Source organism: Gossypium arboreum, chromosome 8, assembly GCF_025698485.1.
Source record: "Gossypium arboreum isolate Shixiya-1 chromosome 8, ASM2569848v2, whole genome shotgun sequence".
NCBI classification, from domain to species: domain Eukaryota; kingdom Viridiplantae; phylum Streptophyta; class Magnoliopsida; order Malvales; family Malvaceae; genus Gossypium; species Gossypium arboreum.
The window spans coordinates 94363602-94372620 of NC_069077.1; the positions used below are offsets into that span (position 1 = coordinate 94363602).

Sequence of the window (9019 nt, forward strand, 5' to 3'; positions counted from 1 at the left end):
TAACTCAAAGTAATACCTAACTTTGGGGAAACAACCTAATATTTTAAATTCTTAAAATCCAACTTATCATGCTCGGTTCTCTAATGTCTTAAGGTTTAAACAATCAATGCATAAATGCCAATGTTTTAATTCAAGATATATCAACAAAAATCAAAAATCAATCAAAATTTATCCTAAATATGATATGAGAGCTTTCCAAGAGAACAAGGTAGTCATTTAGGGATTTTTCTAATAATGAAATAAATACCCCCCCCCACACTTAAGATGTACATTGCCCTCAATGTACAAAGATAGATATTAGAGTATAAAAAAAAATAGGATAGGGAGAGAAGTGAAATTTCTTGTATGATGAATTCCTCAAACTGGAGTTTTGGAGAATGATCGGTTCGAGATTAGAAGAGGATACTCCGACAATCGTAGAGGTTCATTAGTCCATAAGTCCTATGCCAAAAGAATATTATATCTAGTGGTAGCTATGGTTGTTGTCGATCAGGACATGGCAGTCATGGAAAACCTTTCCTAGTGGAGTTTTTAGTTCCTATGCGATGATTAGCTTAAAGAGCTCTATATAACTGTGATAAGATCAGGAAATTTTTAGGGGATATTAGGGAGAATAATTATTCATAAAGAAATAACTGAAGTTGATAATTAAAAATAAAATTCTAAAATCTAATAAAAAAAAGTATTTTTAATAAAAATTAAAAACATAAAATAATAAATAAATATTTTTAAACATCTTCATCGATGAATGGTTCGCGAGGTGGGTCTGGCGATGAGATGTGGAGGTGTTGACAAATCTATTGTAGAGTAGCATCAATGTTATCAAATCGTTGAAAACACTTCTGCTCGAATCAAGTTAGGCGCTCAGAGATGTCAGGATATGAAGCCACCGCATGAACTGGACGAGAAGGTGGTGGTGGCTGGGATGGTGGGTCCTCGTGCTCTGGAGGGACATCATCAAGAATGTCCTCATAGGCCTACTCCTCGATAGATTGGGCGAGACGATATTGAGGAGGGTAGGTTCCTCGGCGCCTCTCAATCATCCTCATGCTAAGCATGCTCGAGATGCCTTGTTGGGACATCTGGCCAATGAGGGTCAAGGATGATTCTTGGGCCACAGTGCCGAGGAACCCGAAGTGTTTAGCAATCGCGTCACATAGGGGCCAATAGAGATGACCCCCTTCATATGCCACTCTATCTGGATCTGAATCGCAAGGGTGATGAAATAGGCAAGGTCGATCACGTGCCCGTGCGACATACACCATAAGAAGTAGGCATCGTGAGTGTTGACGGCGCCAATGCTCTCTCGCCTCCCTATAATCGTTTGAGCCAAAATGGCGTGTAGGTACCTCAGGGATGGTGGGAGAACTAATGCTTTGGAGCGGCTTGGATTGTAGGAGGCTGCGCCAGGGGCCAAAGTGTGCCAGCACTTCGAGGGAGAGAAATGTATGTGGCGAGTGAAAGCATGTAGTTCATTCTCCTCCTTCAACTCCTCCGTATATAAGCCCAGTGTAGCACTGAACTCTGGGACGCTTAGCTGGTGGACTAACCCACCTAGGCAGAACTGGACCATGCCAGGATCATCGTAATTCATCATTACGGTATGAAGATGGAATGTTGAGCATAGTTCCATCGTGAGCTCAAGGTATGTTGGTTCGATGATCCCAAAGAATAGCTCCCAAGGGTCGATGGTTAGGAGGGCCCGAATCGTATCAGCCATCTGAACTTGTTCTTCGACAGCCCAGTCAATGCAGCGGCCCACAATTAAAGGTCGGGCCTAAAGTATTTGGAAAAGCTCTTCTTGGGGCCCTTGGGGGAACTGCAGGAGAGGATGACGAATTTCCGTGGTTCGACTCGCGGAAGATAACGCTCCCTTTCTCTTCTTCGAGGTAGGTACGGCAGTTTTCTTTCCTCGTGAAGATGACATGGTACTTGTGATCAAGAACCATTAATTCATTTTGAGGAATGATCAAAGTAAAATGAAGATAATTTGTAAATAACAATCATAATGTCAGCAACTACTAAGACTAACAAGTTAATCAAAGTAATCAATTGTATGGCATAAAAATGGCAACGAATTTCATGGAAAGCAATATGTGTGACGGATGAAAAACACTAAATGCATGAGTATATATATTGTTCTAAATATGAATATTTACTTCTAACTAATAAAATAAAGTAGAGAAATCATATAATGAGTAAAAATTTTAACATGAAAATGATAATAACTATTCTAGATATAACATTTGTATGAAATAAATAAGAAAGTAACATGAAAATTTTCATATTATTATGATAAATAGCCCTAGAAATTAGTACAAATAAACGAGAAAAGAGTAGAAAAACACTAGATAGAGGAGAATGGGCGTAAAAAATGGAGTTGGAGGCGACGCATGGGCTTGGCAAGGAGGCCATGTGGAATTGAAGTAGATAGGGTTAAGGTTTTTGAGTGGGGAAGACAATGAATAGTGCAGGGTATTTATAGATTTTGGGGCACAATGCCAGGTAACACGCCGTGTTCCCCAATTTTTGCCAGTGTGTTTCGTGTTTTTCCTATTTGGACGTGTTTGAAATTCGTCCCACACCCATGTATCTTGGGCATGTGGGTGCACACGACCGTGTCGAACGACCGTGTCTAGCTTTGTTTGCTTCTCCCACGCCCTTGTATGCAAGGTCCACGCTCATGTTAATTTAACAGGTTTGACCACAGGTACTAGACATGGGCGTGTCAAATGCCCGTGCTAGTTTCTCAGTTTCAACCACGAGTCTCCCACACAGGTTTGCCTCACGTCCGTGTTGTTTTGGCTGGTTCAACCATGGCCATGTCGCACAACCGTGACGTTTAATTGTAGCCCGTGTTGAGGAAATATTTTGCCCTGTTTTCACACGGCCCTAAGCACGCCCGTGTGATTGGCCGTGTCTTTGTGGGAAAGCCTGTATTCAAGATCTCTATTTAGTAAGTTAGGTGTTAAATACTAAAATTTAATGAAATTAATATTGTTAGTGCTCGAATTGCCTCTGAAAAGCTCTTATTTATAGTCTAAGCTCGACTTACCTCTCCATTGAGTGGTCATGGTGGTTCGAGGAGTTTATACTTCTTATTCCTATTATTAATCTCATCAAAATAAGGTTTTAAACGGGTGTTGTTTACCTTAAAATTGCCAAACTTGGGATGACTCACCTTAACCGTACCAAATGGGAAAATGCTGAGTACCGTAAGAGGGATTTCTTCATTCAATGTGGTAGCGACAATGTGGGGATCTGTGGCATCTAATAAGACTCTATCTCCAACCTTAAGTTGATTTGGAAAGGAATTGAGCTTATTCTGTAGTAGATTCGGTTTGTCAGGTGTTCTCGGTTTATGCGTCCGCCATTGATCTAGCTCCTCGATTTGTAGCCTTCGATCTTCATGAATGGGTCCTCTACTATTGCTTGCAAATGACTCATGTGCTACCTTCAGACTCATTTCCTACAAAGTAGGTTGTACTATATTGTCAATTTTAGAAGAATGGGTTAAACGATCACCTTCAATTTTCGATGTGTTGCCAGAATTGCGAGCTTGAAGAGTGATTGTTTCATCTCCCACACGGAGTGTAAGTTCACCTATACAAACATAAATAATTGTTTTAACAGTTGCTAAAAAGGGCCTTCCCAGAATTAAAGGAGTGTTGCTATCCTCCTCTATATCTAAAATAATAAAGTCAACGGGAAATATAAATTTATCGATTTTAACTAGTACATCTTCAATAATACTCCTAGGGAATCTTATAGCTTTATCTGCTAATTAAATGCTCATCCTAGTCTGTTTGGGTTTCTTGAGACCTAATTGCTTAAACATTTTGTAGGGCATGACGTTAATACTAGCCCCTAAATCAGCTAATGCATTATTAACATCTAAACTAAAAATTAAGCAAGGAATTGTAAAACTCCCTGGATCTTTTAGTTTGTTGGGCAGTTTATTTTGGAGAATAGCTGAGCAAACTGCGTTCAGCTCCACATACGGCGACTCGTCCAACTTTCCCTTATTTGCTAAAAGCTCCTTTAAAAATTTCATTGCGTTTGGCATCTGCGATAGAGCTTCAATAAATGGTAAGTTAATATGTAAATTTTTTAAGAGTTTAAGGAATTTGCCAAATTGTTCATCTAAACGGTTTTTCCTTGTCGTGTTGGGGTATGGCACACGAGGTTTATATTCGATAGTCACTGGTTTGTTTTTATTGTTATCTACCTCACCTTGACCTTTGCTTACCACAGTTTTTTGCCTGGGTTCTGGCTCAGGCTCAACAAATCCCTCTTCATTTTGAACATTAATTGCGTTGAGCTGTTCACTTGGGTTAGGTTCAGTATTACTTGGCAAGCTACCTTGTGGTCATTCGGAGATTAATTTAGTAAGCTACCCTATCTGAGTTTCGAGCCCTTGGATTGACGCTTTTTGATTTTTAAGTGTCGTTTCGGTGTTTTGAAAATGGGTTTCTGACACCGACATAAACTTTGAGAGCATCTCTTCAAGGTTCGGTTTTTTTCCTATTGATAGGGTGGCTGTTGGTAGCCCGAAGGTGGTCGCTGATTTCCTTGGCCTCCCCATGAGAAATTTGGGTGGTTCCTCCAACCTGCATTATAAGTGTTACTATATGGATTGTTTTGAGGTCGAGGATTATTACCCATGTAATTTAATGGCTCGTTATCCATGTTGTGGCCATAAGGTTGGTATTCCGAATGGCTTGTTCCACCTGCACTTGCTTCGCACTGCATTACTAGGTGAACCTGTGAAGAACTAGAAAACCATCAATTTTCTTATTCAAGAGTTCTACCTGATTAGAGAGCATGGTAACCGAATCGACATTATAAACACTGGCTGTTTTAGATGGCTTTGTCCTCATGACTTGCCACTGATAGTTATTCAATGACATCTCCTCTATGAACTCATAAGCATTTTCAAGTGTTTTATTGTTGATGGTTCCGCCAGCAGCTGCATGAACCATTTGTTGAGTCAAAGGATTCAGGCCATTGTGGAACGTTTGAACCTGGAGCCGAAGCGGTAACCCATGGTGAGGGCACCTTCTCAAAAGGTCCTTGTATCTCTCTCATGCATCGTTGAGTGTTTCTAAATCCATCTGCACAAAAGAAGAGATATCATTACGTAATTTAGTTGTTTTAGCTGGCGAAAAATATTTTAGTAAAAAATTTTCTTTCATTTGTTCCCAAGTAGTAATTGACCCTCTTGGTAACGAGTTCAACCACTATTTAGCTTTGTTCCTCAATGAGAAAGGGAATAATCGAATACGAATGGCATCGTCAGAAATGTCATTAATTTTAAATGTATCGCATAGTTCCAAAAAGTTTGCTAAGTGAGCGTTTGGATCTTTATCCTGCAAACCATAAAACTGAACAAACTGTTGTAGCATTTGACTTGTGTTAGGTTTCAGTTCAAAAGTATTTGTAGCTACAACAGGTATAACTATGCTTGATTCAGTTCCTGTTAAAGAAGGTTTAGCATAATCATACATAGTGCGTGGAGCAGGATTTTGATTAGCTGCAATTGCAGGAGGTAGCTGATTGTCTTGGTTTTCAGCCATCTCTTCGGTTGGGAGTTGAGTATCGTCTTCTTGCTCGTTCTCTGTGTATCTTAGGCTTTGCCTTATTTCTCTTTGGTTTCTGCAAACTGTGCGATCGATTTCTTCGTCAAAAAGTAGTGCTCCTAACGGGTTTCTTCTAGTCATAAACTATAAAAACCTGCCAGAAGAAGGAAAAAGAAAATTATTAAATTAGAATAAAATTAAAAATAAAATTAGATTGAAAGAAAAATAAATGGCTAAAGTACTAAAAATTGAGTGTTCCTAATATTTTAGTTCCCCGGCAACGGCGCCAAAAACTTGATCGCTTGATTTCGTGATAGGTTTTAAATATTTATAATTAATCGTTCTTAAAACTAACTATTATTGCGATGTAGGCAAGTGCACCTATCGAACAGTAGTATAGTTTTAGCAAGATCGGATTGTCGAACCCAGAGAAACTAAAAGTACTAGTAATGTCTGTCTTTTTATTATCTAGCCTAAGAATAAAGAGGTTTTGTTTTAACTAACTAATTATCTAAACTAAGAATTCACAGAGAATAGAATTGAGGAATTGGTTTTGGGAAAATTGATTGAATTAAGACATTACCTAAGGAAAAATCCACCTAGACTGTACTTGTTATTCTAGGTCTGAATTGGACGATTTATTCATTTAACTCGTTCCGTGAGATCCCTAAGCTATGTTATTATCCTTATTCAAGACTAATAACGTCTAATCCCTAGATTGAATAATTGATACCTTTCTCTAATTAACACCCTAGGGTTGCATTAACTCGATCTATGGATCCCCTTATTAGGTTTCACCCTAATTCGGCAAAATCTTGTCACCCTATGTCTAGGCGCGCAATCAACTCCGCTTAATTATGACAAATGTACTCTTAAACAGGGTCTATTCCTCCCCTAAATAAGAGCTTATCTTGAATCAGTATCCTACGATATCAAAACAAGAATGAAGAACACATAATTAAGAACAAGTTAAATATTTATCATACAATTCAAAAAATAATAACAAGATTCGTCTTAGGTTTCATTCCCCTTAGGTATTTAAGGGATTTAGTTCATAACTAAATACAAAAACATCTTAGAATAATAAAGAACAGAAAACATAAAGAAAACCCAAAACTCCTGAAGGGAAAATTGAGGAGAGATCTTCAGTCTTGATGATGAATCCGGCTTCTGAGATGGATCAATCGGCTTTCTTAGAGTAATTCCTTACCCCCTATTATGTGTCCTCTTTCTTCCTCCTCTAGGGTGTATTTATAGGCTTTGGAATGCCTAAGAGCCCTCAAAATTAGCCTTCTCCGAATTGGACTCAACTTGGGCTCGGCAGGGACACGCCCATGTGCGATAACTTCAGGCCGTGCTCGAGCCTGCCAAATTGACACGACTGTGTGGTCTGCCCGTTTGAGGAGGTCCAAGGCATGTTGATTTCATACTTTGGCCTATTTTCTCCATTTTTGGCCCGTGTCTCGTTCCTTTCGCTCTCCTTTGCTCTCCTAAGTATAAAACATGAAATTAAAGCATTAGGAGCATCGAATTCACCAATTCTAATGGAAAATCATCCATAAAATGTGTTAAACATGGGGTAAAAATATGTATAGATTACGGTTTATCATTGTATAATAGGTTAAGGTTAAATCAAAATATCAGGTCTTGTTGCCAAACTCATCCATCAGCTTGGTTAATATGCACTTGGGCATTTCTTGTATTCTGTTTCTAACAATATTGGTCCAACACCCGTCATGCCATTCTATTCTTCTTCACTTATCTTTCTCTCGGAATCTACCCTTTCAACCTTCACTGATCACTGACAGTTCTTTTCGCAGATCGTAGCAATTAGACACTTTTAAAACCAAGTAGTAACACAACCATCCTAACCTTCTTTTATAGTCTTTGTTCCATAATATATTTGGGGATTTTTGTTCATGCTTTTTGTGCATAACATTTTTAAATAACCATCTAACAGAGATGGTATTATGGGAGTTACCTTGAATGTCTCAATTAGTGTCTCATTATGTACCATATAACTTAAGTTTCAGTTCCAAAAGTTTAAGGTGTCTGATTAAAGATTAATATCTTGCAAAAGACATTCAAGTTGAGTGTATCCTCCAAAATTGCATGTTTGTCCTTACTCTTATCCACAGGTTTCCTAACCTTCGAGTATTCCTCCACTAGGTTAGCAGTGAATATTATTGTCTCTGATCATTGAGATAGATCTGTAATGTCCTGTCCTCGTGCATTATTCACATCGATAGAAATTATTGTCATTTGAAAGGTGAGTCCAACTAGCTATTGATTCTTTTATTCACCAAATATTTCATCCACTGGTTCTATAACTTCTTGAGATGGCATTTCTCCTAATCTGCCTGAATACACTTCCATCTCAGGATTAGCTAGGTGTTCGAGTGTTCTTTTTCCTTATGAGTGTTTTCAGTTGAGTTCTTCTCTTCGTCCGATTTTCAGCCTTGCTTGTATTGATGACCCATTGAATTTGTATTCATATTAGTTTCATCATCTTGCAAAGAAATTGGGTTTTCTCCTCAAAGTCGACTTAGTTTGAGCATCAATAATAGTTGGTTCTCCTAGATATCCCATTCCTCATAAATGTAATTATCATAATCTAATTCCCCATCTATCCACATGTAATCAAAGTTATCCATGGTTTATGCTAAACTGGTTTCTATGGTTATTGGTGTGGGATTCCTAGAAGAGAATGTTCACTAGGATTCCTTAAAGAGCAGAGAAGTGTTTAGTAATGTTAACAAATAATTAAATAAACTAAATTTGTATCTATAATCTAAATATTCTCTAATTATTCTTTTGAAATGCAAAAATTAAAATTAAATTACTGACGTTGCCTCCCCCACAACTGCGTCAACAACTTGACTGCTTCCGAACGTACCAACGTCCAGAGTAGAAATCCTGCACAAAATATATGAAAAGTGGTATCCATAAGTATATGGGTCAGGTTGTAATATAGTTACAATAAAGTAGATAAGTACTCTGAGGATCGTACCTAAGGTAGGTGAGCACTAAATTAATTCTAACCTAAGCATAAATAGATCTCTAAATGAATTATATTATGATGAGATAGAAAGAAAGGTTGGGGTGATATATACAAATAATAATAATAAAGAAACAAAAGAAAAAAAATCACGAGAAATAAAATAATAAAATAACCATAATCAACTGTTGCTTCGGGTTTTCTTGCTCAGTCAACTAGCCGATATTCCAGCAGGATCTTTTGATATTCCACTAAAATAACGAGTCGATAAGAACTACTTATCTTCAACTTCACAGTCTAGACCAGTTCAGGGTTAATGTGTTCACAGATAGGCCATACAAATTTGGGTTAATTCCCACCTTAATGACTTCCTAGGGTTGTCAAGCCTAGGGTTTAGGTTTTTCCTTTCCTAAACAGCTGATTCACTAAGAAAACCTTACAA

At 38.0% G+C, this 9019-nt stretch overlaps 1 non-coding gene across 1 annotated transcript; it reads left to right on the forward strand.

The window, feature by feature from the left end:
* Window positions 1-5040: 5040 nt before the first annotated feature.
* On the forward strand, window positions 5041-5147 carry LOC128279585 (small nucleolar RNA R71). The gene has a single exon (XR_008269787.1). It is a non-coding gene; the product is annotated as a small nucleolar RNA R71 (small nucleolar RNA).
* Window positions 5148-9019: the final 3872 nt, after the last annotated feature.